Raw genomic sequence first — 26282 nt, forward strand, 5'->3', positions numbered from 1 at the left:
GAATATGTTGCACTCAGCTGTGGCTTCTTCAGAGGCAGATGAGGTCATGATAATGGATGGTTTGAAACAACTTCAGTGTATTCAGATAAGGCTCGACTTGCATGGAGGGCTCGGCTTCCATGTGAAGAATTTATTGGATGTGAAGCTCCCAAATAGAAAGAAGATCCGCGAGGGGACCTAGTGAAGACCCCAAGTTGCTCAAGGATTGGAAGTGACCGACGAAACGAACCTGTACTACAATATCCAGAACTGGTGCCCGTGAAAGGATTTGAAAAAATTGAATGCAGCATGAAGTTAACACCATAAGTATCGTCAGAACTCAAGAAACTTAGTAAATATTATTAGCATAAGCTCAGATGCAAGACATAGGCAGCTAGCTGAGATCAATAGGAATAGCTGAACGAACTAACCACTTAATTAAAACAAGCTTGCCACAGATGCATGGCTAGCAACCATTGACTTTTTTTTAAGTCTTTGTGCGGAGGAATACAAGGTGAGTTGATTCCTCGCAGAGATATGCACCAACAAGGATATTTCAAGGAACAATTGAAACAAGATCGAGTTATAGACCGAAACAAATGCATGCTTAAAAACATAACTAGGATATAGATGTGTCTATCTATGTACAGAACTTGAAGGTTACCTGAAGAATGGATGTAGGAGTGGCATCGAATTCTCTTTTCACAGCATTTGTATGGTTTCGGAATCAATACGTATGAGAGGTATGTGAGCAATCTTTGGCCAATCAGCTCCTCCTCTTTGGCATCGATCCTTCAACAAAGGGCATCCATCGATGTGTAATTCTTTGAGCGAAGTAGACAGGCCATTCCCTGGCAGTGAGCTAACCTTAGGGCAGGTGAATATATCTAACTTCCTGACAGAGGGAAAATTTGCCAAAGAAGTAGGTAGGCTTTCAAGGCTGTCGCAGCAATTAATCTCCAGCTCTTGAAGGGATGTCAGTTGCTGGAACCATAGCTCCGATCCTCTTCCCTTGTAAAGTTGGTCATATGACCGCACCAACGAATATGCATCCGATGCAGTGAGGGGAGGCTTCCCAACAGAATCCGCAGATTAAGTAGGACCGTGTCGGATATGGTGAGATCATTGAGAGCTCGCAGTCCCTGCTCCTCGTGGTGCTGCACAGGCTCTGAGGACTCGATGAGCTTAGGACATGTTGCGAGTATTAGGCTTTCAATAGTCGTAAGGAACTGTAACCCCCCGCCAACTAACCTCATCTCCGGGCAGATCCAAAGCTCCAAATGTTTGAGAGCACTCAAATTTGATAAACAAAGAGATACTTGGGCGTGGTAAAACTGGATGTGTAGCTTGGTGAGAGATGTGAGACTCTGCAAACATCCGGGCAGTGCATTGCCGAAGTCACCACATTCTACGAGGCTGAGCTCAACAAGCGATGAGGACAGGAAGAGGAGGGGTACTTTCCCTAGCTTGAAGCATCTATGGAGTTCGAGTGCATGAAGCCGAGGTAAAAATTGTGCGCCATCTGCTTCCAACCATTCCTCCCATTCCTTGAAGTCCTTAAATGTTAGTGCCTCGAGGGATGGAAATGCCACACCAGTGTCACCATAAAATTCACGACCAATTCGTTTTACGGCAGGCATGTTAGCAAGATGAAGTTCCTTGAGGAAAGGCAGCTGCCCTAGTGGCGGCAGACTCTTCAACCTGCCACAAGAATCTAGAGAAATAAATTCTAGATTGGTGAGAAACTTGCTTTCCACCATCCAAGTTGGAAATCTGGTACCTCCGTAGCCCTTGATCGTCAGCTCTTTAAGACTGGGATGTGGTTGGAGGCCTTCAAATATCTCCTTCTCCGCATCAGGAAGTCTTCTTGCATCTAAATTCTTTACTAAATGCAATGCAGTTAGGTGTTCTTTGTCTTCCAACATCGCCTCCATGGCCTCCTCCTTACTATTGACATTCTCAAGATTCTTGATCGCAAGCCGTCTCCGAAGATTTCGCAAGCCCTTCAACTCTCCAATCTCATGTCGCCTTTTCTTTGTGACTCGGAATTCCTCTAATTCTTGAAGGTTGATAAGATCTCCAATCCCAGTAATTAGAGAAATTGTGTCTGCTTCTCCATATAAATGCCGCAAGTTGATTAATTTGTTCATGTCTTCGGGTAACCTTTTAAGGTGGCAGGATCGCATCCTCAAAACTTGAAGATGGCAAAGCCTACCAAATGATTTGGGCAGCTGTTTGATCTTAGTGCAGGAGACATCTAAGTACCGTAGATGTGATAACCCACTGATAGCATCCGGTAGCTTCTTCAGCTTCACCTGACTGTAAGATAAATCCAAAACACGCAAGCTTTTTGATTGTTTTAACATGCCATCAAGAAAACTGTAAAATCTTTCAGAATCATTATCACCAAAGAATAAAATGGACCGTAGGTTTTGAAGTCTACACGTGTCCATAATTGCATCCATTTTTTTATCAGTCCTTAGAGTCAGGTGGCGAATTGTCTCTGGAATTTCTCCTTTCTCATCGCTGATGACCAAACATTCATCCAACGAAACAAAAACTGCCAATTCTCTTATCAGATCATGCATCACATACTTGTCATTCAGAGTTGGTAGAAAGAAGTACCTGCTAGTTAATTCGTCATATATCTGACCCCCGATGTCCTCCATTCTCATTCTTACCCGACTCTTGTTCTGGATAAAGCCTTGAGCCATCCACATCTGGACCAACCGGTCCTTTTCGAAAACATAGCTCCTGGGAAATATGGAACAGTAAGCGAAGCATTGCTTGAGATTTGCATTCAAGTGTTCGTAACTTAAAGCCAGAGATGGAAGGATATTATCTAAAACATATTCATGTTCCCACCACTCACTTTCTAAGATCATCTTCCAGTAATCCTCATCCAGTTTGGAGTTCAATAAACTTCCCAGTACCTTCCCAGCTAGAGGTAAACCATGTAGTTTTTCAGATATTTTCCTTCCTATTGTTTGCAATTTTTCCCTTCTCTCTTCCTCAAGAATTTTTTCACCGAACGCACAATGTTCGAAAAGTATCCAATAGTCATCTTCCTGTAGGCTCTTCAATTCTATCGGGTCCATCGTGCCCATAACTTCTGCTACTACTGGACTCTGTGTTGTCACCAGAACCATGCTTCCTTTCGCTCCAGATATCAAGGCACCACGGAGTTCTCTCCACTTGCTACCTGTCTCATCCCACACATCATCAAGGACAAACAAAAACCTCTTGTTCCTCGTATCATCTCCAACTTTCCCTAGAATGCCATCCAAACTACTATCGTCCGAGATCCGGGCGAGCTCCGAGTCATACGCCAGCTATTTAGAAATCCGCTTGACATCAAAATCGTCAGACACATAGACCCACTTCCTCAGCTCAAAATGCCTTGCTACTCTTTCGTCATTATAAATAAGTTGAGCCAGGGCAGTCTTGCCAACACCCCCAATGCCTACTATAGGAAGAACACCAAGACTCGGGTAGCTACTACTCCCAGCCCCACTTTTGATGCTAGATTCCGGTTCATCAGCTAAGTGCAACAACACATCTAATATCATGTCTCTCTCTCTGTCTCTCCCAACCACATGTTGGGAAGAAGGAGTGATAGATAACAAATATGAATGGAAGACTTGTTTTATTTTCTGGAAACAGAGGAAAACAGAGGATATTTTTCAGCACACAAACTTCATAACAGATAATGCCTCTTTATAGGCTTACAACCAGCGGAAACACTAAACAACCAGATAAGAACCATAAACCAGAAAACTAAGAGATAAGTCCTATCTAGAAACAAACTAGCAAAGAGATAAGTTTCGCCTAGAAACCAACTAACAAAGAGATAAGCCTTCCGAAAAACATGCTGTCAAAGTTAATCAGTCTTCAACACTCCCCCTTGATTCAAAATTGCTCATGCCAAGCTGTGATCTGAAGTACACATGCTTCTCACAAGGGAGTGACTTTGTGAATATATCTGCCACTTGCTCATTTGTGCTACAGAACTTTAAGGTCATCAAACCATTTGCAACTAGGTCCCGAATGAAATGGAACCGAATGTCAATATGCTTTGTTCTTCCATGGAATGCAGGATTTTTAGTCATTGAAATTGTTGATTTGTTGTCACAAAAGATTTCAGTTGCTTCTCTTGGTTTTTGATTAAGATCTACAAGAAGTCTCCTTAGCCATACGGCTTGACATGCTGAAGAAGTTGCCGCCATATATTCTGCCTCTGAAGAAGATAATGCTGTTGTTGATTGTTTTCTTGAACTCCAAGTGATAGCTCCTGATCCAAGACTAAAAATGCTTCCTGAAGTGCTTCTTCTATCATCAAGTGACCCTGCCCAATCGCTATCAGTAAAGCCAAATAATCTGAAATTAGGAACATGAAAATACCAGATTCCATAATCCACAGTGCCAGCAATATAACGCAAGATCCTTTTAGCTGCACCAAAATGTTGCTTCGTGGGACTATGCATAAACCTGGAAACCATACCAACAGAGAATGCTACATCAGGCCTAGTATGAGTTAAATAAATTAAACCACCAACCAGGCTCCTGAAGTTTCTTGCATCTGCCTTTTCTGTCCCGTCTTCAAGCTGCAACTTGTCATTTACATTCATGGGAGTAGCTGCCATCTTGCAATTCAGCATATTAAATTTCTTAAGAAGATCTGTTGCATACCTTCTTTGTGAAATAAATACTCCATCTTTTCCTTGCTTCACCTCAAGGCCAAGAAAGTAATGCAACAAACCTAAATCTGACATTTCAAATTTTCTCATCATACTAGCTTTAAATTCAGTTATAAGAGAATTAGATGAGCCCAAATAGATTATATCATCAACATAAAGGCAGACTATAAGCAAATCAGTGTTACCTTGCTTCTTCAAATAAAGAGTAGGCTCATTCTCACTTCTATCAAATCCATTCTCTCGAAAGTAGGAATCAATTTTACTGTACCATGCCCGTGGAGCCTGTTTTAACCCATAGAGTGCCTTTTTCAATTTGTACACCTTTTCTTCCTTACCATGAATAATGAAGCCTTCAGGTTGAGAAACATAAATTTCCTCTTCCAATTTACCATTCAAAAAGGCAGATTTAACATCAAATTGATAAACAGGCAAATGTAATTGGGCAGCCAAGGCTAAGATAATTCTCACCGTTTCAAATCGAGCAACCGGAGAAAATGTTTCTTCAAAATCAATACCTTGCTGCTGTGAGTACCCCTTTGCCACAAGTCTTGCTTTATGCTTTTGTATCATTCCATCAGCATCATACTTTGTCTTAAACACCCATTTCAAACCGATAGCATTTCTTCCTTCAGGCAGGTCTACTAACTCCCAAGTTTCATTTTTCTCAATTGCCATAAGCTCTTCCTTCATTGCATTGCACCATTCCTTTTTCTTTGCTGCTTCTTCAAAAGTTGTAGGATCTGCAAGATACAAAGCAAATGTGCAAGTCTCATAGATTTCTTTCAAAGATCTATGTTTTTTTGGAAGTGTCCCATCTAAAGATTCTACTGGGGGAGACGAATTGTTGATGCTGCAAGTCGAAGAAGATAAGACAGGTAAATCTATGGGGCTGCTGGTGCTTGAAGTTGACAAGGATGAAGCTGGATCTGCTGTTTCACTTGATGGACTCTCCACTCTTTTCTGAATTTGAGTTTCCTTATTGCTGCCATGCCAATTCCAGCTTGCATCTTCATTAAACACTACATTTCTGTTGATAATCACTTTGCCACTAATTGGATTATATAACCGGTATGCTTTGGATTGTGAACAATAACCAATAAAAATGCATTTTTCTGATTTTTTATCTAGCTTATGATGACTCTGTAAATTTACCAAAGCATAGGCAATACAACCAAAAATTCTTAAGTGACTTACAAAAGGCTTTGTACCTCTCCAAGCTTCATATGGCGTTTGGTTTAGAACAGCCTTTGTTGGTGAAATATTCAAAAGATAAACTGCTGTAGCAACTGCTTCTGCCCAAAACTGATTTGGAAGCTCCTTGGCTTTTAGTAAGCTCCTTGCCATTTCAACAACAGTGCGATTCTTGCGCTCAGCAACTCCATTTTGCTCCGGAGTGTAGGGTGCTGTCAACTCCCTGCGAATGCCTTGTTCTTCACAAAAATGGTTAAATTCATTAGACAAAAACTCACCGCCCCTATCTGTGCGAAGAGTCTTTATGCTAGTATCATTTTGCTTCTCAACTAAGGCCTTAAACTTTTTGAAATTCTCAAAAGTTTCTGACTTATACTTCAAAAAATACACCCAACTCATACGACTGCAATCATCAGTGAAAAGCAAAAAATACCGACTCCCACCAAATGATTCGGTGTTCATAGGCCCACACAAATCAGCATGTATTAATTCAAGGCAACTAGAAGCCCTCCAAGATTTTCTAACTGGAAATGATTTTCTTGTTTGTTTACCATAAATGCATTCTTCACATAAATCCAAAGAATCAATTTTGGGTAGTCCAAGAACCATACCTTTCTGACTCAATAATTTCATGCCTTTTAAGTTCAAATGCCCATACCGTAGATGCCATAATTTTGATTCAGCTTTTTGACCAGCAGCAAGAGCATAATTCTCCACATTTGAAACTTCAAGCGGAAACATGTTATTTTTTGTCATGCGAACATTTACCAATACCTGCCCTGAATTTTTATCTTTAATAACACATGACTCATCATCAAACAATATTGAATATCCACTAGCCATTAGTTGCCCAACACTTAACAAATTATGTGCCAAACCAGGAACAAAATGAACATTATAAAGTAATTTTACTTTACCATGGCTAGTCTTGACTGCAACAGTTCCTTTTCCTTCAACTTGAATTTGCTTATCATCACCAAGCCTTACTGTCTTCTTTTGAGTTTCATCAAGCTCCTTGAACATTGACTTCATGCCACACATATGATTGGAGCAACCGCTGTCCACAAACCAAACATCATTTGAAACCTCATCGGCATCAACATGGGCCATGAACAACCTGGTTTCTGCTTCATTTTCTTCTGCATAGTTCACTTGCTTCTCTCTATGCCAGCAATCTGCTTGTACATGTCCGAATTTCTTGCAATGATAGCAAGAAAAGAAATGAACACGAAGACAGGAAAAGAGAAATTTAACCCATTGTCCTTTTCATCGCTGCAGCGGTGGACCTGCTGAAGAACGTCCAAGTCCAAGCGATCATCGGCCCCCAGACCTCATCGCAGGCAGAATTCGTCGCCGACCTCGGCAACAAGACGCAGATCCCCATCCTCTCCTTCTCCGCCACCAGCCCTTCCCTCTCCTCCGCCCGGACCCCTTATTTCGTGCGCGCCACCTTCAATGACTCCTCCCAGGCGGGCGCCATCTGTTGAAGACTGATTCAAACTTTGACAGCATGTTTTTCGGAAGGCTTATCTCTTTGTTAGTTGGTTTCTAGGCGAAACTTATCTCTTTGCTAGTTTGTTTCTAGATAGGACTTATCTCTTAGTTTTCTGGTTTATGGTTCTTATCTGGTTGTTTAGTGTTTCCGCTGGTTGTAAGCCTATAAAGAGGCATTATCTGTTATGAAGTTTGTGTGCTGAAAAATATCCTCTGTTTTCCTCTGTTTCCAGAAAATAAAACAAGTCTTCCATTCATATTTGTTATCTATCACTCCTTCTTCCCAACACCACAATGTCCTGGATAATCGAGCTGGTCTCTCTGGTCACACTTCTCTGCTGTGAGTTGTAGTCCTTTAATTGTTCTTCCATACAATTGATATCAAGATAAATCTTTTCAAGATTTCCCGCAAGATTTTTCAAATTTTTCAGGTCATCGTCGGACATAATAAAATGCTTGAGAAGCTTAACAGCGGGGGATACGAAGTCGCTCACCTTGCTCTTGCTGTGCAGCTTATCATGAAGCTCCTTGAATTCAAGCTCGTCCAGCACGTCGTCAGCCTCGTAGGCAGCACCTTTGAGTTGCCTCAGCCATGCGGCCAGAGCTGGGTCCCTGATTGGCCTCCCCTCCGCTGCCTGGATCACGGTTTGGATACGAGGAAGTCTAGCCTTCACATCCTCCGCCATAGCCTTCGCACCCGTGAGCAGATCATATCGGTCGTCCAAATGCAGCGAAACCTTCTCAGCCAGTTTATTTACGATGCAGGTTGCAAACCATCCTCCGACTATCATTCCGATCATCCCCATATCCATATTGGAGGACACTCCGGGTGCACAGTGGTAGTCTTGCTCTCCGTGACCTGAAGACAGGAAGTTTGCTCGCGCGGCCTTCTTCCTGGCTTGCAATTTTAAGCGGTGTGATCAAACCTATGGTCAAGGTGCATCAATTGAAGACCCCGTGCTCGTGGACGCAAAAGAAAGAAGACCGTCAGCCAGGGCATCAATTGAATAAAATATAGCATTTTTAGCAATTAAATAAAATAAAATAAAATAAAATATAGCGTGTTAGGTACGAAAATAACGCAACCGGACAAATGCAGATTTTAGAGGTGACGCTAAACTCCGAGTTGCAAGTTTATAATGTCAATCTAATGACGGTGCGAACAATTATATATTTCACATCGCTTGTCCTTGATGTTGACCTTAACCTAGAAATTAAGGAGGTTAGTTTTCTTTAGAACAACACTATTACCTAGAAAGGCTACCATGAGGAATCAGTTACTACTGAACTTCTTCCGCAGTGGGGACCTAGCCATCTCCTTTTCTTTTTTCTGTTACAATATTATATGCTTTGGTTTCGGCATCTCTCCCCCAACTTGCGCCTATTCAAGATGGAAGGAAAAGTCTGTCATGCTGATCCACCAGGACAACGACATGAAAGAATATGGCTATTTATACACAAACAATATTTTGAATTGCTGTGTTAGATATTTTTTCAGATTTTTAACATATTTTTTTTTATAATTGACATCGATGTATTTTAACTAGATTGGTTTACTAAATCCGATTTTATCAAAAAAAAAAATTTAATCTATTTGGTAGTTTTCATAAATCCTTTTTTTTCTCACTCTATTCTTATCGAATGTGCTGTTCACGGAGAAGTCCAAGGCTCAACCCAAGCACAAGTCATTATTGAAGCACAAAAAATAGATTTGGATGAGAGAGACATTGCGGAAGATGTAATTATGGTAAACATAGAAAATAATTGGTGCAAGCCACTGGTTTGATGATAACGTGAGGTAATCTTGTTCTTGTTCCACGTAAAGATGTGATAGGGCAAAATAGGCTATCACTGTCACGTTAGACGTACAATAATGGAGGACACCTTACAAAGTTAAAAGCCAGCTACATATACATAATAGAAGTATACGAATCCGATTTCATAATTTAAGCCAGCCTTATCTCTTAAGGGATCCACTGAATTCTAAAATAATGATCTGGTATAACATTAAAATAGCGAGGTATAAGGCGATTGGTGGTTGGTCACCGGCAGGGCACAATGATCCCATTTTGGTGACCCACGAGATAAAGAGAGCAGGGGGTGGGAAGAGGAGGGGAAGGGCGTTTGAAGTCGGTTCAATCCCGTAGCCGGGTTGATTTTTCAGGCTGGAAACTTGAAATCCGTCAGCATGCTTGAGTTAGACTTTCATGGCCTGTGCGAGATTAGACTTTTATGGTATGAACGGCGCAATGCAGCGGATCCAAACTCACCATCACCATGGTTTAGTTATCTATAAATAGGGGTTGTACCTTCCGTAAAAGAGAAGGATTCACCTTCGTTTGCACAAATCCACTGATTGGATTGTGCAATAGCTAATTTGAGACCAACGTAGATAGATGAATAAAGGAGTTTGGAGTGCTTTGAGAACTGTAGAGGATGCAAAGCTGCTGCAAGCATTGGCTTTTATACATCATACATGAGGTTAAATTTAATAGTGGGAGCTAAGAGGATTAGAGATGCCATAGAAGCTCTAAAAATACGATGGGAAATAGAATATGCCGCACTCAACTGTGGCTTCTTCAGATGCAGATGAGGTGACAACGAACAGTTTGAAACAAACTTTGGTGGACTCAGGAAATGATGCAGGTGCGGACGCCATACAATTTGCATGCCATTTTTAGAATATTAAATAGCCAAATTTAGAAAAGTTATTAAGATGAAAGTTTCAGTCTCTTTCTCTTCTTTCCAACAAGCCTAAGAACATTAGAATCAGAGTTATGGTTGAAAAGTTATCGGTATTTTAAGAGGCAAATGTCTTTGAACCTTTCAAATTCTCTAAGAGAATTTGGTTTTGGATTTGATGTCTTTTATTGTGTGAGTTATCCATATCAAGGTGACTTTTAACCTTTCATTTTCTTTTGTCTTTTCATATTACCCATGACTTGCCTATAAATAGTCATGAATTGTAATGAGTAAGCATCCAAGCTTTGAATGAAATTTATCTTTCTCCTTTGCAAATAAATTGTTTTTTGTCTTTTCTCTCACTTCCATTGGATTGCAAAACGATCCAAGCAGTATCAAGTGGTATCAGAGCGAGGTTATCATCTCTTGACATTTTGAGAGGGGTCCTATCGCATTTCTCATGGTGCTGTTGACGCAAGCTTCAACTAACCATGGAGACCGAGATCTTCGCGATATAGAGAATGGTGAGTTGCGGCAGCAAGTCCAAAACCTTACCGAAAGGTTGGCTCGTTATGATCAAAATTCGAGTGAGGAGGACGGCACCACTGAAGAAGATCGCAACACCGTCCATGACCAAAGTTCTCGTCATGGTAGGAGGTGCAACTCTTCCTCATCTCACCAACATCGTCATCAATTTCGATTTCCAGACATCATGGTAGATATTCCTAAGCTCGAATGAAAAATGCAACCCAACATCTTTTCAGATTGGCTCAACACTGTTGAGCGGATCTTTGACTACAAAGAGGTCCTCGATGAGCTTAAAGGGAAGATCGTAGCCGTCAAACTTCGAAAGCATGCGTCAATCTAGTGAAAGCGCCTTAAGTTGCAAAGAGAAAAGGAAGGCAAATCCAAGATCCATACTTGGAAGAAAATAAAAAATGAGCTTCGCAAAAAGTACCTTTTCAAAGATTATCTTCAAGATGCATTGTTCACCATGTATCAATTCACTCAAGGGATGCGAACCGTGAAGGAGTACACTAAAGAGTTCGACAATCTTATGGTTCGTTGTGGTGTAGCAGAGTCTGAAGAGCAAACAATAGCTCATTACTGTTGCTGGAAATTGGACCCGGGGGCGGCCGTTGGCTGCGGAGGAGGAGCTTCCGGGAGGGCTTGGCGAACGGCGGCGATCCAGCGATGTACGGCGTCCTCCGGAAGACCTGCAAGAAGCTGGTGGCCGGGTTTTTCCGGCGCCGGCCCTCCGATGCTTAAGTCAGAGCGATGGGCTAAAGATTTGCAAGAGAGAAGCTTGAGTCAGAGAATCTGGAAGAAAAAATCTCCCCCCTCCTCCCTCAGGAGTTCCCTATTTATAGGGGGGAACGGGTTTACCTGTGATGAGACAGAGTGAAGACGCTGTCGTATAGTGGAAGTTAATGCTCAATCGTGTAGACCAACGCTATCCTCGTGGGAGATTAGGCCGAAGTCTTTGAATTATTGCGGAACCATGCTGTCATTTATGGCCAAACAGGTTTGCCGTATGGAGCTAAACATTTGTAGTCAACTGAGACCATGCACCTTAATTGTTGAGTGAGCCACACGAGCCACATGCCTACAGAGGTCACATGCATTGATTGTTGAGTGAACTAGGCATTCGGAGAAGCCATACGCTTTAATTGTTGCGTAAGCTGAATGTCTGGGGAGGCCGTACGTATCGATTATTGGCAAGGACAGGGCACGCTTCGTGGGAGAACACGATAATGGCGGTCTACCGCTCGGATGCTTTTTAGTCGGAGGAGCCGCTTGGGCACTTTCAGACCCTTGAATTGGGACCCATTCGGGCGCCCCTTGCTCGGAGGGGTGCCCGATCGCCTCCTGCTCGGAGGGGGCGCTCGGTCGCCTCCTGCTCGGAGGGGGCGCTCGGTCGCCTCCTGCTCGGAGGGGGCGCTCGGCTGCCTCCTGCTCGGAGGGATGCTCGGCTGCCTCCTGCTTGGGCACAACTTTTTTTCCCCCAACACTACCCCCCGACTTCCGAGCTCGAGCGCAGAAAGTAGTTAAAGTGGATTAGGAGGGGAATTTTGAATTATCGCGCGCTTCAAGACACTTTAATGGGAGTAGGTGGGTGGCGTCCCATCTTTTCCGAAGCGTCCCATCATTAGTACCATCCATTTTTCCAAGCGTTCTTGCGCCGTGAGCTCATGATGGGGCTACACGATCCAACGAGGCGTCCCCTTTTCCGAAGCGTCGGTCCAAATTGAATGCAGCGCCTTAATTTATTGGGCTGACACGTGTCATGATCTGGACAGGGAGGAGCGTTCTGCCGAGCGGATCTGAGTCATTGGAGGGGTATATATATATAAACCCCTCGATTGTCTGGGATTTCTCTCCCATTGTCTTCCCGTCTCCTTCTCAGTCCGACGCAGCCGATCTTCCATTACCTCCGGCGAACTCCCACAGGTGTCCCCCTTTTCATTTGCTCGGAACCCCTTTTTCTTCCTTCTTCCTCCTAATGGGTCTCGGTCCGAATGAAGTCGGGTCCACGATGAGCTAGAGGTTGAGATGGCCGAGGAGTGGTTTTTTCCTCGGCGAGGGTTCCGTTTGGAACCCGCCGGGTTGGGGGATCGGGTAGCGAACCCCCCGGTAGGTCGGATCGGAGTGTACTTGGAGGTACTCTGGGCCGGCCTACGGTTTCCCCTCCATGGGTTTGTGAACGAGGTGCTCGGAGAGTACCAACTCGTCCCGGCGCAACTCGCTCCAAACGCATGGAGGATAATTATCGGGTTCTTGTCCCTGTGCATGGCATACGGGATCCCGACTTCCGTGATGTCTTCCGGCGGCTCTTCATGTTGAAGTCCAATCCGGGAGACGGGGAGTGGCTCTACATCGCCCTTCGGGCGGGTCGGCCTCTCTTTCAGGGTGCTCCATCGTCCATTCATGATTGGAAGAAAAAGTTCTTCTTTTTGGGTTCCGAGCGGACGTGGGGGTTCGACCCTAGGTGGAGGCAGAGCCGGCTCAGGATTGCCAATAAGCTTCCCAATCTTTCCTCGCGCGAGCAGAGGATCCTTGACGTCGTTTGTCACGCCTCCGCCTCTGCGAGGCACGTGAGGCACCTAGTGCCCACGTGGAGGCCACATAAGGGGGGAATGCGGGGCTCCCCTGCCAGATATTGTCTGGTTCTGGAACGAGTCTTTCCAATGTGGGACTATTGGGCCTCATACCCTTCCCACCATTGGACAAGAGCCGTCCTCGGCTCTGATACCAAATGTCACGCCCCCGCCTCTGCGAGGCACGTGAGGCACCTAGTGCCCACGTGGGGGCCACATGAGGGGGGAACACGGGGCTCCCCTGCCAGATATTGTCCAGTTCTGGAACGAATCTTTCATGTGGAGGGGTGAAGGACGCTTGCGTGAAGCCCCAGAACCGGACAATATCTGGCAGGAGAGCCCCGTGTTCCCCCCTCATGTGGCCCCCACGTGGGCACTAGGTGCCTCACGTGCCTCGCAGAGGCGGGGGCGTGACATTTGGTATCAGAGCCGAGGACGGCTCTTGTCCGATGGTGGGAAGGATGTGAGGCCCAATAGTCCTACATCGGAAAGACTCGTTCCAGAGCCTGGGCATATGAGGCGGGTGTCTCCAAATCCTGCAGACGCATTTTGGGTGGAAAACAAAACCGGAGAGGGGTGAAGGACGCTTGCGTGAAGCTCCAGAACCGGACAATATCTGGCAGGGGAGCCCCGTGTTCCCCCCTCATGTGGCCCCCACGTGGGCACTAGGTGCCTCACGTGCCTCGCAGAGGCGGGGGCGTGACACCGTTCGCGGCCTCGGGGATGGAATTCTTCTGAACGGCCTCGTGAGTGAGGATGCTCTAGTCAATGTCGGTCTGAGCTCGGCGCGTCCTCAAGGTAAGGGCGGTAATAGCAAGGTTTCCTTTCTCTTTTTTTTCCGCAATATTTCGCGAACTCATCTTGCTCGTCCTTGTAGATATTGCGAAGATGGTGACCAAGAGCGAAGCTCTGTATGCTCGGTTTCGGAAGAGAGCTGCCAAGCTCGGAGGAGAACCGCTCGAGCCTAAGAAGAAGGCAAAGATCTCGGCTGACGGGGCCGCCGAGAAGAGTGCCCTCCGGATCGGGCCCTTCGGAGCTGCTCGGAGGGAAGGCTCGAGCTCTGAGGCCGCGAGCTCGGCAGGAACAACTATGGCGCTTGCATGCCCGACGCCAATTTCGCAGGTCCCTCCTCGGCCGCCGGTCCAACCCGAGCTTCCGGCATCCGAGCCGGGCAACAGCCGAGGGACTGTGAGGCCGCCCTCGCCAAAGGCGACAAGGCCCAACTCCTCCGACCCACCAGAGAACGAGGGCCAACAGGAAAGGCGGCCCTACGCTCCGGAATGGGCCGTGTTCGAGGACGACTCGGCCCTTGAAAACGTAGAGACGGCGCGACAGATTTTCTGCGTCGCGCTTCTTCCCGCCGACAGGGCGAAGATTCAGGCCAGGAGCCTGAATAGCTTCCTAGAGTCGACCCGCCTCTCTGCTATTCGGGTAGGTCTTCGTTATTTACTGTTATTTACTCCTTATGCTTTTAGGTTTTATACCGTAATTTTATCCTCGGCCTAATTTCTATCTTGGTTGCAGCACCTTCACGAGATCGAGACACTGATCTCGCTCGGGGCGGATTACAAGGAGCGAGCCTATCAGAGTTCACGAGCATTAGAAGAGGCCGAGAGAAAGCTGGCAGAGCTCGAGCTCCACAAGAAGGAGCTCTTGCTTAGAGTGGGCGCCATCGAGGACGAGGTCAAGCTCCTATCCATGGCGCTCGAGGAGGAGAAGGCCGCTCATACTCTGACTAGGTCAGAGTTGCGGGCTGCCGAGGCTCGCCAGGCCGAGGCACAATCTCTGCTCGCCATTCACGAGCAGAGAGTAAAGGAAGCGGAGAGGAAGGCCGAGCAGCTCGAAGCTCGGAAAAAAGAGGCCCAAGAACGGGCTCAGAATGCCGTCCGGCTCTTCCGAGAATCGGAAGAGTTTCAAGAGTTGCTCGAGGAGGAAGCCGTGAACGGCCTTATCCAAGGGTTCAACGACTTCCGCAATCAACTGCGCCAGCTCTGCCCCGATTTTTATCTCAATCTACTTCAGCCCGGAGCCGGAGTCGAGGGCCTCGGGGCGAAGTCGGACGAGACGACCGGAGAGGCAGCTCCGGAGGCTTCCGCGGAAGAGGCTGCTTGGGGAACCACTCCCGAGGTTGCGCCCGAGGGCACTGGAGGCGGCGAGGTCGGGGCCACTGCCGAAGGAGGTCCGGCGGTCGAGGCCATCGAGGTCATTGAAGTCGAGCCCGGAGAGATATCTGCTGAAGATGCTACGGCTCCCGCCTCTTAAGGCTTTTCGTACTCTTTCCTTTTTTGTAACGAGAGGTCGGCTCTTGTCCATCGCACGGCCGAACCTCGACTTTGTACTTAGCCTCCTGGCTTTTGAATAGAAGTATTCTTTTTCGACTTCGTTCTTTCAGTTCTATAGTTCATTTTTCTCCAAGGCTTTGCTGTTCGAGTTCCCAAGCTGCTAGGGTACTTTGGATCGAAAAAATGCCCGAGTTTGCCAAGCTCCTAGGCTTGAACCGCAGATTTGTGGTCATGAAACTCGGGGCCCCAGTTGCGGGGCTTCGTGCTCTAATCGCCTTATTAGGTAACTAGCTTCCGGTTCGAATCACTGAACCCCCCGAGCTCGGGATTGAATTTCGCCGAGCTGCAAGAAAACCGAACTAGGGTTCGTGTGGGCGGGTTCAGTGAGATTTCAGCTCGTAATCGGCTCGGCGGAAGATCCCGATATTGGTCGGGATTCTCATTTACATATCCGATATAAGAATGAATAGAATGTATGGAATGTACCTTCTCGGGGCTGTATGCTCCGCGCCGCGAATTGTTCTTAGGGGTACCTCAGTTTGTCGTAAAGGACGACCTCAAGCTTAATCCGAAGCATGGGGTCGTAACCCTTTGAGCTCATGCGTGATGTCGCAGGTCTCAAGGCGCCCAGATCTCGATCAAGATATCTGATATCAGAAAGAGTTTCAGTAGTCGATGGAGATCGAGGCAAGCTCGGTGGATGATGGAGATCGAGCCGAGCTCGATGGATGGAGATCGAGCCGAGCTCGATGGATGGAGATCGAGCCGAGCTCGATGGATGGAGATCGAGCCGAGCTCGATAGATGATGGAGATCGATGGCTGCATCTCGAACTTTTGGATGATCACGAACATTCATTTCCGGGGGGACCGCGAAGGTACTATCCCGTCATCCCGAGGTTGAAGGGTCTGGGTACGCACTGTTGACACTCGGGGCATCCCGACCTTGGTCGAGGAGGCGTATACAAGGGAACGCGAAGGTACTACCCCGTCTTTCCGAAGTGTCGAGGGGTCTGAGCACGCACTGTTGACACTCGGGGCATCTCGACCTCAGTCGACGTATTTAATGAAAAAAAGCCGAGCTCGATAGATGGAGATCGAGCCAAGCTCGATAGCTGATGGAGACCGAGCCGAGCTCGACAACTGAGAGAGATCGAGCCGAGCTCGATAGATGGAGATCGAGCCGAGCTCGATAGCTGAGGAAGATCGAGCCGAGCTCGATAGCTGAGGGAGATCGAGCCGAGCTCGATAGCTGATGGAGATCGAGCCGAGCTCGATAGCTAATGGAGATCGAGCCGAGCTCGATAGCTGAGGAAGATCGAGCCGAGCTCGATAGCTGATGGAGATCGAGCCGAGCTCGATAGCTGTATCTCAGACTTTTAGCCGAGGCGCCCGGCGTTAATTATAGCATCCTAGCAAGATCGCATGGATTGCCTAGGAATCACGAAACTTCTTAATAGGAGAAGCACGATCATAGATGAAGGACAGCAAAAATTACTATGAAGAAGATAAAATTCATGCTCGGAATAGGGAACCCCTTGGGGTTCTACTGATGATACATCCGGAGGTTTTCGGAGTTCCAACTTCGTGGAATAGGGGTCCCTTCGAGGGATTCCAGCTTGTCCGCTCCGGGTCGTTGGACGCGCACGACTCGATAGGGTCCTTCCCAATTCGGGGCCAACTTTTCTTGCTCGGTCGGCCGGGAGGCTTCAGCTCTTCTGAGGACGAGGTTCCCCACTTTGAAGGATTTGAGTTTGACCCTAGCGTTGTAGAATTGCGCCACTTTTTGCTGGTATCTCGCCATGCGGACCCGGGCGGCTTCCCTCGTCTCCTTGATGAGGTCCAGGTTGTTCCTGAGCTGCGTAGCACTGGAGTCGGCATCATGATATTCTACTCTCCAGGAAGGGAGTCCGATTTCCAACGGGATGACGGCCTCCGTTCCGTCTGTCAAGTTGAAGGGAGTCTCGCCGGTGGTTACACGGAACGTGGTCCGATAGGCCCACAGGACGTTGTATAGGTCTTCGACCCATTGCCCTCTGGACTGGTCGAGCCTGGTTTTGAGTCCCTGCAAAATAGTACGATATGTTACCTTGGTTTCTCCGTTTGCCTGAGGATGTTCGACCGAGGTGAAACGGTGGTCGATGCCGAGCTCCGAGCAGAACTCTCTGAAACGAGCATTGTCGAACTAGCAGCCGTTATCTGATATGAGGATGTGGGAGAGCCCGAATCTACAGATTATGAACTTCCAAACGAAGTCCCGCATCTTCTGCTCGGTGATCCGGGCCACTGGTTCAGCCTCGACCCACTTTGTGAAGTAATCGATGGAGACGATCAGAAATTTTATCTGCCCAGTCGCCAAGGAGAACGGTTCCAGGATATCAATTTCCCATTGAGCGAAAGGCCAGGGAAAACTGATTGAGGTCAAAGGGGCTGAGGGTCGGCGCTGGATGTTGGCGTTCCTCTGGCACCGGTCGCATCTCCGAACAAAATCCAGTGCATCCTTCTGGAGTGTTGGCCAATAGTATCCCTGGCACAAAATTTTATATGTCAGTGCCCGGCTTTTCAGATGGTTTCCGCAGATACCTTCATGGACTTCACGCGTTGCGTAATCCGCCTCCGACGGGCGCAGACACCTGAGCAGGAGAGAAGTAAAAGATCTTCTGTAGAGCTTGCCTTCGTACAGTATGTATCTTGAGGCTAGGCGCTTGACTCGAAGAGCCTCACGCTCATCGTTGGGGAGGACTTCATTCTGTAGGTAGCTAACGAGCTCATCCATCCAGCTTGGCTCAACGTCGATACAAAGAGCTGGTTCACGCTCCTCCGTGCTGGGGATCTGGAGGTACTCCAGTGCCGCCGCTTTTGGGAGCTCGCTCATGCGGGAAGACGCCAATTTTGATAATTGGTCGGCCCTGAGATTCTCCGAACTGACAATATGTTGGATATGGAAAGAACTCAGAGTCGAGGTGAGGTGTCGCACCTTCTGGAGATATTTTTGCATTGTTGGCTCCCTTGCTTCGAAGTCCCCCAAAATTTGGCTTAAGGCCAATTGGGAGTCGCTAAAAGCCTTCAAATTCTTGACCTTCAGCTCTCTAGCCAGCTTAAGCTCGGCTATGAGCGCTTCGTATTCCGCCACATTGTTAGAGGCGGGAAGCCTGCTCGGCGACCACTCCATCAGGACTGGTGAGGATGAGGCCCGCTCCGCTACCTCTCGAGTTCGAAGAACCGTCGACATGCAGAGTCCACGTCGACCTCAGGGTCTGCTCTGCTGGCGCCGGTTCGGGCTCGGCCTCGTCTGGCACTGTGCACTCGACTATAAAATCGGTGAGTGCCTGCGCCTTGATCGCCGGTCTGGATTGGTATTTGAGGTCGAACTCTCCGAGCTCGATGGCCCATTTTGTAATTCGACCAGCGCGATCTGATTGCCGCAGGATTTGCTATATTGGCTGGTCGGTCAGCACGGCCACCGTGTGAGCTTGAAAATAAGGCCGGAGCCTTCGTGCTGAGACAACCAGGGCGAAGACGGTCTTTTCCAGTTTGGAGTATCGGGTCTCAGCATCCCTCAAAACCCGGCTGGTGTAATATACCGGCTTTTGGAGCTTGCTTTCCTCTCGAACCAGGACCGAGCTCACTGCCACGGGAGAAACGGCTAAGTATAGGTAGAGGAGCTCACCCTGCTGGGGCTTCGTGAGCAGTGGAGGAGAGGCGAGAAGGCACTTGAGCTCTTCGAAAGCTTTCTGGCATTCTGTGGACCATAAAAAGTTCTTTGGCTTCTTGAGAGCCGCAAAGAATGGAAGGCAGCGCTCAGCTGATCGGAAGACGAATCTTCCGAGAGCCGCAACTCGGTCTGTAAGCCGTTGCACCTCTTTGACTGTACTTGGGGGCGTCATCTCTTGGAGCGCTCGGATCTTCTCGGGATTGGCCTCGATTCCCCGTTGTGTAATTACGAAGCCATAAAACTTGCCCGAGGTGACTCCGAACGCACATTTGGCAGGATTGAGCTTCATCTGGTACCTTCGGAGTGTAGAGAATGCTTCATTGAGGTCGGTCACGTGATCCTGCGCCATTCAGCTTTTCACCAACATGTCATCAACATAGACCTCCATATTTCGGCCTATTTGGTCTTTAAAAATTTGGCTGACCAACCGTTGATAAGTCACTCCAGCATTCTTTAGGCAGAAAGGCATAACTCTGTAGCAATAGGTGCCCCCATCGGTGATGAAGGATGTCTTCTCTTCATCCTCCGGCACCATCCGGATCTGGTTGTACCCTAAGAATGCGTCCATGAAAGACAGTAGCTCGTGCTCCGAGGTGGAATCCACAAGCTGGTCGATACTAGGGAGCGGAAAGCTATCTTTTGGGCAGGCCTTGTTCAAGTCGGTGTAGTCCACGCACATGCGCCATTTTTCGCTAGCCTTTCTGACAAGGACCACATTGGTGAGCCACTCCGGATAAGATATCTCCCGGATGAAGCCGGCCTCGAGGAGCTTGTCGACTTCCTCGGCTGCTGCTCGTTGTCGCTCTGGGGCAGTACTTCGCTTCTTCTGTCGCACGGGCTTACAGGTTGGCTTCACTTGAAGTCGGTGGACCGCGACCTCCAGATTTATCCCCGGCATATCGGCGGACGACCAGGCGAAGACGTCCATGTTGTTCCGCAGGAAGCTGATAAGGCGATCTCTCTCGCAGTCATCAAGGCCGGAGCCGACCTGCACGGTTAGCTCGGAGAAATTTTCTCGTAAAGGGATTTGGATGAGCAGCTCACCAGGCTCTACCCGCTTCTTCTTAGGGCCGACCCACGCCTCTAAAGCTTCGGCCGAGAGCTTTCCATCTGGTGTCGGAACCGATACTTTGGCTGGTCGCTTCGCCTCGTGGGTCGCCATGTAGCATCGCCTTGCTACCGCCGGGTCCCCACGGACTTCGCCGACTCCTTGGCTGGTGGGGAACCGCATAAGCAGGTGGCAGGTTGAGACCACGGCTCGAAGAACGTTGAGCCCTGGTCATCCGAGGATGGCGTTATAGGCCGAGGGCAAACGCACCATAAGAAAATCCATCCTCACGGTACTTTCTCGGGGAGCGAGTCCAACCGTAACCAGGAGATCGATCTCACCCTCCACCGGAACTGAGTCCCCAGTAAATCCGACCAGCGGGGCGTTCATCCTCCGTAATTGCTTCTCTGTCATCCCCATTCTAGAATAGGCATCAAAGTACAAAATATTCACCGAGCTTCCATTATCAACCAGGATACGTTTTACACTAAACTTGTTTACAACCATAGAGATGACCACAGCATCGTCATGGGGGGTTTCAACTACCTCCATGTCCTCGTCCGAGAACGAGATAGTTTCGGAGGCGCGCAAGCGCTTTGGGGTGGTTCCTTCTTCTGCAGCTCCTCCGACCGAGGTTCCGCCTCGGATGGTGTTAATGGTGCCGGCGATAGGTCTGTTGGCATTTGGATCTTCGGGCTGTGCGGTATTCTCCGCTGGCCTTTTCTCTTCACGCCGGTTCTGTACGAACCGGTCGAGCACTCCTCGGCGGATAAGCGCCTCGATTTCGTTCCGGAGCTGGAAGCAATCTTTCGTATCATGGCCGTGGTCCCGGTGGAAACGGCAGTACTTCTGGGGATTGCGCCAGGCTCCGAGGTCTCGTCTCGGGGGGCGGAGGCCGGAAATAGTCTCGACCCTCGATCTCCATGAGAATTTCAGTCCGAGGAGCAGTAAGGGGAGTGTAATTTTCGTACCTCCCGTTGGGTATGCGAGGCCGCGGTGGGGATCTCGGCCGAGGCGGGGACCTTGGTCGAAGCGGTCCCTGTAGCCGAGGTGGATTCTTCAGATGGGGCGGGTTCTTGGCACGGCGCGGTGATGGGCTTCTGGGGCGGCCGCGCTCCTCACGACACCTTTTCTGCTTTTTGGAGGTCTGCTCGGCTCCGCTCCGTCTAGAAGCAACGGCCTCCTCAGCTTTCGCATACTTCCGTGCCCGGACTAGCATCTCAGTGAGGTTAGCAGGGAAATTCTTCTCGATGGAGAAGAGAAATCTATAAGACCGGGCCCCAGTCTTCAGTGCTGACATGGCAATTGACTGGTCAAGCTCCCGGACTTCCCATGTTGCGGCGGTGAAGCGGTCCAAATATTTCCTGAAGGATTCTCCCTCATTTTATTTTATATCAAGGAGGGAGTCTGAAGTTCGCCGCTGGGGTCGGCTGGCAGCAAAATTGGTGGCGAATTGCCTGCCGAGCTGTTCGAAAGAGGAGACGGTATTAGGCTTCAGCCCGGTAAACCAAAGCCGAGCTGCTCCCCAGAGTGTTGCTGGAAAGGCTTTGCAAAGCATGGCCTCCGAGGCTCCCTGCAGGGCCATTAAGGCTCGATAGCTTTCCAGGTGGTCGAGGAGGTCTGTTCTGCCGTTGTAAGGCTCCACCTGGGGCATCTTAAACCTCGGCGGGACCGGCTCATCCTCGATTTGTTGGGAGAAGGGGAACCTCGCGGTAAACTCGAATTCACCATCGTGTCCCGTCCTCCTACTGTGGAGCGCCTCAATCTGGCGCTCCAGCTTCTCGACCTTCTTGTCGAGCTCGTCGCTCTGGGGGATCACCGCGGCGGTCCGCTCTGGTGCAAGTTGCCCTGGGACTGACTCGGCTTCGGACGGTTGCGGCCAGTCACCAGGACCCCTCACTGGGGGTTCTCTCCAGGGGGATGCTTGGGCGTGGAGATCTTGGCCTTGGAGGGGCGGTCCACTTACAGGGGGCACTGGCTGAACTGGGGCCTGAGGGAACGGCGCTGTCGGGATGCCCCTGGGCTGTAGGCCTTGGACAACAGCTGCCAAGGCCTGAACCTGCTGCACCAGAGCATCAAACTGCTCCGTCCGAACTTGGGGAGTCGAATCGGCCGGAGGGGGTGAGTTCTGGACAGAGTGTCAAGGGCTAGGCGGAGGACGTCGAGAGGCATTTGAAGCTCCCTTGCTTCTCAGCTTCATGGTCGCGACTCGGTCCCTTCCTCTAGCACCAACTATTGCTGGAAATTAGACTCGGGGGCGGCCGTTGGCTGAGGAGGAGGAGCTTCTGGGAGGGCTTGGCGAACGGCGGCGATCCAGCGATGTACGGCGTCTCCGGTAGACCTGCAAGAAGCCGGTGGCCGGGGTTTTCCGGCGCCGGCCCTCCGATGCTTAAGTCAGAGAGATGGGCTAAAGATTTGCAAGAGAGGAGCTTGAGTCAGAGAATCTAGAAGAAAAAATCCCCCCTCCCCCCTCAGGAGTTCCCTATTTATAGGGGGGAACGGGTTTACCTGTGATGAGACAGAGCGAAGACGCTGCCGTACAGTGGAAGTTAATGCTCAATCGTGTAGACCAACGCTATCCTCGTGGGAGATCATGCCGAAGTCTTTGAATTATTGCTGAACCATGCTATCATTTATGGCCAAACAGGTTTGCCGTATGGAGCTAAACATTTGTAGTCAACTGGGACCATGCGCCTTAATTGTTGAGTGAGCCACACGAGCCACATGCCTACAGAGGTCACATGCATTGATTGTTGAGTGAACTAGGCGTTCGGAGAAGCCGTACGCTTTAATTATTGCGTAAGCTGAATGTCTGGGGAGGCCGTACGTATCGATTGTTGGCAAAGACAGGGCACGCTTCGTGGGAGAACATGATAATGGCGGTCTACTGCTCGGATGCTTTTTAGTCGGAGGAGCCACTTGGGCACTTTCAGACCTTTGAATTGGGACCCATCGGGCGCCCCTTGCTCGGAGGGGTGCCCAGTCGCCTCCTGCTCGGAGGGGGCGCTCGGTCGCCTCCTGCTCGGAGGGGGCGCTCAGTCGCCTCCTACTCGGAGGGGGCGCTCGGTTGCCTCCTGCTCGGAGGGATGCTCGACTGCCTCCTGCTTAGGCACAACTTTTTTCCCCCCAATAGTTACCTTAGCGGATTGAGGGGTAACATCCATGATATGGTACACCTCCATTCTTTTATTTCTCTTAATGGTGTTATTAAACTTGCTATTAAGGTGGAATGCCAACTTCAACAACGGCGAGAAAATGCTTCAACAAATACTCTTGGAGGCCAAAATTTCATCTTCTACATCCAAGCCAACAATGACGGTGAAAAAAGATGCTTCATCTTCTTTTCGGCCAACATCATCTCGACCTCAATGTTTCAAGTGTTTTGGCTATGGGCACATTACTTCTGAGTGTCCAAATAGAAGAGTAGTTTCTCTTGCAGAAGAAGGTGATGGTGAAGAAAATGAGTCAAATTCTATATATGATGAAGTTGAAGAAGATATCACATATAGCGATCATGGTGAAGCTCTTGTGGTCCGTCGAACCTTGAATTCAATACAAAGTGAAGATGATCACATGTGGCTCCGGCACAACATCTTTCATACTTGATGTATAGCTCATGAAAAAAATTGCAATGTCATTATCGATGGAGGAAGTTGCGAGAATTGCATCTCGAAGAAGATGGTGGAAAAGTTGAAACTCAATACGGAACCTCACCACTTTCCATATTCTCTTTCTTGGCTCAAAAAAAGAAATGAGGAATTCCAAGATGTGACTCCCGATGAAATTCCTTCTAGTCTTCCACCAATGAGAAAAATTCAACATTGCATTGATCTTGTATCAGGTGCAACTTTACCAAACAAGGCAACATATAGAATGAGTCCCAAGGAGTATGAAGAATTGCAAAGACAAGTGAATGAGTTGGTGATCAAAGGTTTGGTACGTGAAAGTATGAGTCGATGTGTAGTTTCTGCCTTACTTGTCCCCAAAAGGGATGGAATATGGCGCATGTGTATTAATAGCCGAGCTATTAACAAGATCCCCATCGAATAGTATTTTTCAATCCCTCGACTGGATGATATGTTGATCAACTTATCAGCGCTTGCATCTTCTCCAAGCTTGATCTTCGAAGTAGCTATCATCAAATTCGCATGAGACCGGGTGACGAATGGAAGACGGCATTCAAGACAAGAGATGGACTATATGAATGCTTTGTGATGCCATTTGGGCTCTCTAATACACCAAGCACATTCATGCACCTCATGAATCAAATCTTCAAGCCTTATATAGGTAAATTTGTCGTTGTTTACTTTGACAACATTTTAGTCTAGAGCAGGGATCGAGAGCAACACTTGGGGCATCTTAGACAAATCTTTACGATGTTGCGAAAGGTATGTCAACCTTCGCAAATGTGACTTCTTGACCGATAGCCTAATATTTTTGCGTTATATGGTCACCGCTAACGGCATCAAAGTTGATCCTAAAAAGATTGAAGCTATCTCTAGTTGGTCGGTACATTGTTTCATGAGATCCGAAGCTTTCATGGGTTGGCCACTTTTTATTGAAGGTTTATATGGCATTTTAGTTCTACTATGGCCCCTATCACAAATTGTTTGAAAGGTGGTTTCTATTAATGGACTATGGAGGCTCAAGAGAGTTTTGAGAAGCTTAAGGCATTAATGACAACAACCCCTATCCTTGCCTTGCCAGATTTTGAAAAGATTTTCAAGGTGGATTGTGATGCCTCTAATATAGGCATTGGAGCGGTGTTTAGTCAAGAAGGATGCCCTATTGCCTTCTTTAGTGCCAAATTTGGAGATGGACGAAAGAACTACTCAACATACGATAAAGATTTTTATGCTATTGTTGAGGCTCTTCGTCATTGGCGGCACTATCTTGTGATTAAGAAATTTGTTATCTACTCCGATCATGAAGCGTTGCGATTCCTCAATGCGCAACACAAGATTAGTGCAAGGCATGCCAAGTGGATTGAATTTTTGCAATCTTTTACTTTCACCATCTGTCATAAAGCCGGAAGTCTCAATCAGGTTGTGGATGCTCTTAGTCGAAGACATGCTTTGTTGTCAACCTTGGAGATTAAGGTAAGCGATTTTGGTTTCATCAAAGATCTCTATTCTAATGATGATTATTTTGGCAAGATTTGGGCTCGATGTAATGATGCTCCTCATAAAAATTATTCAATTCAAGAAGGTTACTTGTTTAAAGGTAACTAATTATGTATTCCTAATTGCTCTCTTCGCCGAGCAATCATCAAAGAAGCCCATGATGGAGGACCTGGAGGACACTTTAGCCGAGACAAGATTCTAATACTTGTTAAAGAAAATTTCTTTTGGCCGAAGATGAGAAAGGACATAGAGAGACATGTCAACCTATGCCAAACATGCCATATTGCCAAAAGCCGAGCTCAAAACACCGGCCTTTATACTCTCCTCTTCCTGTACCTCAAGCTCGATTGGAGGATGTAAGTATTGATTTCGTCCTTGGTCTTCCTCGCACTCAACATGAAAAAGATTCAGTTATGGTGGTTGTTGATCGATTCTCTAAAATGTCACATTTTGTACCTTGCTAGAAGACCTATGATGCATCTAAAATTGTCGATCTTTATTTTCGAGAGAACATCAAACTTCATGGCATCCCAAAGACTTTCACTTCGGACCGAGATCCAAAATTTGTAGGACACTTTTGGCGGACTCTATGGGTGAACTTGGGCACCAAACTTCTGTTCAACTCTTCTCATCATCCACAAACCGATGGTCAAACAGAAGTGGTGAATCGGAGCTTTGGCAATCTTATTCGAAATTATTTGGACAGCAACAAGAAGTAATGGGATTTAATTCTTCCTCAAGCAGAGTTTGCATACAACCGCTCAAGTAGTTCTACTACCGGTGCTAGTCCTTTTGAGATCATCTATGGGTGCAATCTTAATGGCCCCCTTGATCTAGCTCCCCTTCCTCATGTTGCTCGAGCGTTGATGCAGAAGCAAGGGCTAGTGAAATCAAAAGGATGAATGAGCAAGTTTGATCCAAGATTGAAAAGAGCAATCAAAAGTCTAAGGAGAGAGCCGATAAGTATCATCGTCC

At 47.8% G+C, this 26282-nt stretch overlaps 1 pseudogene; it reads right to left on the minus strand.

Annotated features, from left to right (window-relative positions):
- Nucleotides 1-595: 595 nt before the first annotated feature.
- LOC149768603 (putative disease resistance protein RGA4) lies at nucleotides 596-8226 on the minus strand (annotated as a pseudogene).
- Between the last annotated feature and the right edge of the window lie 18056 nt (nucleotides 8227-26282).

The sequence above is a fragment of the Phoenix dactylifera genome, chromosome 1 (genome assembly GCF_051530095.1).
Source record: "Phoenix dactylifera cultivar Ajwa chromosome 1, Ajwa_hap1_PhDact_Kaust_v1.1, whole genome shotgun sequence".
NCBI classification, from domain to species: Eukaryota; Viridiplantae; Streptophyta; class Magnoliopsida; order Arecales; family Arecaceae; genus Phoenix; species Phoenix dactylifera.